Source organism: Mastomys coucha, unplaced genomic scaffold (assembly GCF_008632895.1).
Source record: "Mastomys coucha isolate ucsf_1 unplaced genomic scaffold, UCSF_Mcou_1 pScaffold1, whole genome shotgun sequence".
NCBI lineage: Eukaryota > Metazoa > Chordata > Mammalia > Rodentia > Muridae > Mastomys > Mastomys coucha.
This window is the reverse complement of record NW_022196891.1, coordinates 9,987,726-9,993,249: the sequence shown is the minus strand read 5'-3', so window position 1 is coordinate 9,993,249 and position 5,524 is coordinate 9,987,726.

Here is a 5,524-nt window from a genome sequence, read left to right as displayed (position 1 = left end):
GTATTACTATTACTGGTTCCCTAAAGTACTCAAAATTACAGAGAAGACTCAAAATCCTTCCTTAGAAATATTTCCACCAAGGCGTATGGGAGGCCAGAGGGCAGGAATTCAGAGGAGAATAGAGAGGCAGATGCAGACAAATACAGGTGCTCTTCCACAGGAATTGTTTAATTGGTTTTGCTTTTTGAGAAAGGGTCTTTCATAAGTCTGGAGCTTTTTAAGTGGCCTAGGCTGGGTGGCCAGGTTTCCAGGCCTCTGCTCATCTCTGCTATCTCAGTGCTGAGATTATAAGCATGCTCTTTACTTCTTCCCTCCATCCCTTCCTCCCTCCCTCCCTTCCTTCCTTCCCTCCTTCCCTCATTATTTCTTCTCTCCCTCCCTCCTACCCTCCCATCTTCACCTTTCCTCTTTCATTTTCTCTTTTTTAAAAAAGTATGAGTTTCTTAGCTGAACAGAAATGAAGATATGTGTGTTGGTTAAATTTTTGTCAACTAGAGTTACCTGGGAAGAGTGAAATGCAACAGAGGAATTGTTTCCATCAGACTGGCTTGTTGGCATGTTATGGAAAATTTTCTTGATAATGGTTAAAGTAGGGTGAGTCCCTGTGTGATTCTCAATGTCTAAGAAAGCAAACTATTTAAGCCAGGAAAGGCAAACCAGTAAGCAGTGTTCTACCGACTGTGTTTCTAACCTGAAAGGCTCAAAATGAAATAAAATGTTACCACCACCACCCAATTTGGTTTTGGTTAGTGTTTTAATCAGGAACATAGAAACAATCTAGGACAGTGCATAGACATTTTTTAGTGTTTGAGAATTTCCTGTATGCATATAATGTGTTTTGATTAAATCCATTCTCTATTCATTTTCCTTCAACTACACATCTCTGATTTCTTTTCCTTCCCAATTTCAGGTACTCTATTTTAAAAAGTATTTATTTAAATTTTATTTTATGGAGCCAGGTATAGTGGTGGATTCCTCTCATTCCAGCACTTGGGAGACAGAAGCAGGAGGATCTCTATGAGTTTGAGACCAGACTGATCTGCATAGTTACAGGACAGCCAGAGCTACATAGGGAGATCCAGTCTTGAAAAAAACAAACAGACTATAACAAAAACAGAACAACAATAATAACAAATCCCCAAAATATATTATGTACACAAGCATTTACCTATACGAGTTTGTATGTGTTACATGGGTGTCTGGTACCCACAGAGAACAGCAGAGGAAACCATATCTGCTGAGTCTCACTCTCACAGTTGCTTAAACATGAGCTGAACAAGGGCAATAGCAATAGGCATGCCAGAGTGAATGGTGTACCTATCACTAGGTATCAGGCCTACACCAAGAACTAAGACATGCTGAAAGTGGGAGAAATGGTTTTCCCCAAGGAAGAGTACACCAACCAATTACTCAATAACAAATAGAGTAGCCAGGAGAGACCATGGCTATCGGCCATTCAGAGAGCTGTTACACTTTGGCCATTCTGGACACACCAGAGCCCTGCAGAATCTTTCATTGTGGTAGGGCTAGGAATCCTTGGATTGTAGTCTGCCTCCCTTGAGCAGCTTGCTGGAGGTGCTCAGGCATCCCAGCAGTCAGGAAGACAGCATCCAGATATGATATAATTAGAATCTCAAAACAAAAGAAATAGTGAAAAAATACTGTTGCCTAGCAATCTTCTCTGTGTTGAAACATTCCCTCAAGAAAACAGGGAGAGCTCACCAAACTGAGGAGTGAACAAATTTCACATGTTTGAGAAAGCTCTGAGTTGCAAGTTCCATGAGCCACCTCTACCCCTAAAAGTTTCAGATGCAGGAAACAACTGTGTAGAGAGAATGCTTACTAGCTGAGAGAGACCCCCTGATGTCCAGAGTGCTGGAAGTCAAAGAGTGCGCTCCAAGCTTCCAGCTCCCATAACATCCCTTGGCTTATGGAGGTGGCTATTGTGTAGAGGCCCAGCCCTAGGAGAAAAATTTCATAGGTTAAGTAAGTGTAGGTGGTACTCTAATATTTTCTCCTTGGCCATTGATCACCTAGAGTAGTCTTTTATCTCTGACCCAAAGTAGATTTTCCCCCCTCAGAGATGATACTTGTTCTCATGTGCACACACACAGTCATACAGGTACACAATGAAAATTATGTAAAAATCATCAATGGGTATGACTGCTTTGCCTAGGTATATGCTTGTGTACCATGTGTGTGTCATATCCATGGAGGCCAGAAGAAGGTGTCTATTTTCCCTTGAACTTAAGTTACACACTTTTTTGAGGGAACATGTGATTTCTAGTAATTTCTAAGAGCAGCAAATGCTCTTAACCATTGAGCTGTCTCTCCGGTTTCCAAACCTTAATAGATTATAAAGATCAGCTAATTTATAGCGAAAAAATGCATATCAGTGGTTGACCAGTACAGAGATCAATGGGGGTGGGGGAAGACTGCAAAAAGATATGAAGAACCTTTTGGAAATAATAGAAACAAATGTCTCATGTCTTCTGTCTGTGTATGTGTGTGTTCACATGTTTGTACTTATACATGTATTTATGCATTCGGTTGAAGATCTAGCCTCCACTCTTAGGCATATTGCTCATCCTCTTTACCTTAAGTTTGAAACAACATTTCTTGTTGAGCCTAAAGTTCACTGATTTTGCTAGGGTGGATTGCCAGTGAGTTTCAGATACCCTCCTATTTCTATTTCCCCAGTACTGGAATTACAGATGTATGCTGCTGTGCCCAGCATTTTTTTTTTTTGTAGAGCTGAGAATTAAAATTAGGATCTCATGCTTACATGGCAAGTTCTTCCTGACTAAGCCATCTCCCCAGCCCTGTCCTATATCTTAATTGAGGAGAGATTTGGGGGTTTCTGGTGGTGCACAGAGCTCACATAACACATCAGATTCTGTTCTCTAACAAGAAGAAGTTACAGCTTGTAAGTTATTTCTCAGTGAACTTGGTAAAGAAAAATAAGTCAAGTCTTTTCTGAGCTTCATAAAATGATTACCGTCTTGAATTTTAGTTTACAAAAGTGAAAAATATATAGCATAGCATATACCCAGGACAGCAGTGTTAGGAAAATGGCAGGTATTACTGTTACTTCTGCTGAACAAAAAAATGGTTTATAAACTGGTTTTATGAATTCCTGAGATATTTCTGCATGTCTGACACAATGTTGGTTTTTTCCAAATGCTTTATGAGAAATGAAATTTTCACTTTCAAATAATTGAATTATGAAATTCTTAAAAAATATTTTTACTTTTGTGTTTATATGTGAGTGTGCACATGTATGTACATAGAAGCCAGAAGACAACTTCTGATGCTGTTCCTAGTTGCCATTCATTTGGGACTAGAGTCTGCTACTTAGCATGGAATTCCCTAATTGGGTTGAGTAGTGAACCCCAGCCAGTCTTCTGTCTCTACCTTAACATGCTAGAAGCACAATTGCTGTGTCCAGCTCTTGCAAGGTTCTAAGGGCCAAACTCAGGGCCCTATACCTGCATGGCAAGTCCTTTACCAAACAAGCTCTCTCCCTTACCCATTTTGGTGATGAGTTTCATAGTGTTAGCCCAAGTCTGGAAGTTTAGATTAGGCTACTCAAACCTACCCAACGTTGGGATTACAAACATGTGCCATTCTGCCCGGCTTCAGCTAGTCTTTTGTTAATAGACTTGTTGCCCCTGAGATCAGATGATGGTGAAGATTTTGATTGGAGAAAACTGGGAAATAAGGAGCCTGCTAAAGGAACTTCTACTTCAGTTTGTCTTTGCAGTGGTGATGCCATGTTGATGCAGCACAACATTTTACTTTAGAGACTCCCGGAGTGAGTAGCATATTGAATGCTGCCCATGATATGTGCTCCAATCTGTCTACAAAAGAGAGTTACTTTCTCTGTGTACCCTGGGCCAGGTAACTTTTCTGTTGCTAATTCATCCACCATGCATAAAATATTAACAGTCTAGGCTCTGAGAGGAGACCTGCAGAGTTACTCTCTGAAAGATACTTCCTGCCAATAGGTGGTAAAAGATTGATGGATCAGAAATAGAATATCGATGTTCCAAGTCACACATCTGACCTCTTTCCTCCAGAAAGGGGCTTGTTACCTGTGTGACTAAAGAGAAGCATTAACAAAATGGGTTGTTTTTGTCTGTTGAAACATAACAGCTTTAGATTTGATTTGACTTGGAGATGTCCTGGAACATTAGGACTCAGGCATTTAGGAAATTGGAAGATGAATTCTGGGAATGAGTAATAGGAAATTTTACCTTCCTTGCACCTTGGAAACTTTTAATAGCCTACTCAATGAATTCTTCTTTTTGTGTGCAAACATACAACGCTCACAGACCTGTAGACATACAGGAAAGGCAATGTTGCAGTTTGGCCACAGCCCTTAGTTTGTCTTGTTCATCAACAAGCACTTCCACACTCAGTATCCAAGTGTATCATTGAAAGCTTTGTGTATGTTTTTAGTGATAATCATTTTTAAAAGATTTATCTTGAACACTTGTAATTATCTGAAACAGTCTATGTCTGTTACAATGAAAAGTGTCTTTTTAGGAGGGCTGGAGAAGGGGTAAGAGTTACACCTCTCAGTAGGTATAAGAATAAGTATTTAGAATACAGTTGATATTATTTAGAGAACAACTGATGTGTGGAGCCCAGCCCCAGGAAGCATCCATGATACAACTCATGTAACTAAAGCTCAGGGAACATTGAGGATGAGGAGTGAAAAGATTTTAAGAGTCAGAGAACCAGGAAATCTGGTGTGACCTTCTCCTAGAAAGACAGAGAAGCTCCATCTGTGATATCCTCAACAGTATGGCTGGCTAAACAAGACTGAAACAGCTACAACAATGGACATTCTACTGTGGAAGGGAGGAGTTTCATGGGCCCAACACTAGAACTACAGCCATCTGAGGAATGTTACAAGTGGGAGAAGTAGTCTTTCCTAGGCACATGAGCACCCCTAATATTTTTTTAGAACACCCTATGTTTAGCCCTGAATTTGCATACATACACTGAAAAGAGTCAGAAAGTTGTATTTATATATTTACACATATGTACACATGCATATATACATACATATATACATACATACATACAACATATATATGTATATAAAAGGTAGGGATGCAATATGGTCTTTGTCTTTGTCATAAATAAACACTTCTATCCTCTTTGCCCATTTTTTTCAAAAAAGAAAACCATGTACTTGTTTGTTTCTTTTCAATGATATGTTTTTTAAAAAGATTTATCTTGACACATTGTGATTTTGTATAAAATAAGGCCATAAATTTCAGAGGTTGCAAAGGTGGAGAAATGAGAGAAATTGGGGGAAGGGAAAGGAAGGGGGAAAAGAGATAATTATATTTTGTTAAAATAAAATAGAAAAAAAATACAATAGGAAAAAAGACTTATATTATTTAAAGGTTTTTGAGTATGCATGTATATATCTTTATGTGCATGTAAATGTATCTGGGGTGATTACAGGTGTCTGAAGATGGCATCTGATATCCTGGAGCTTGCAGTATCT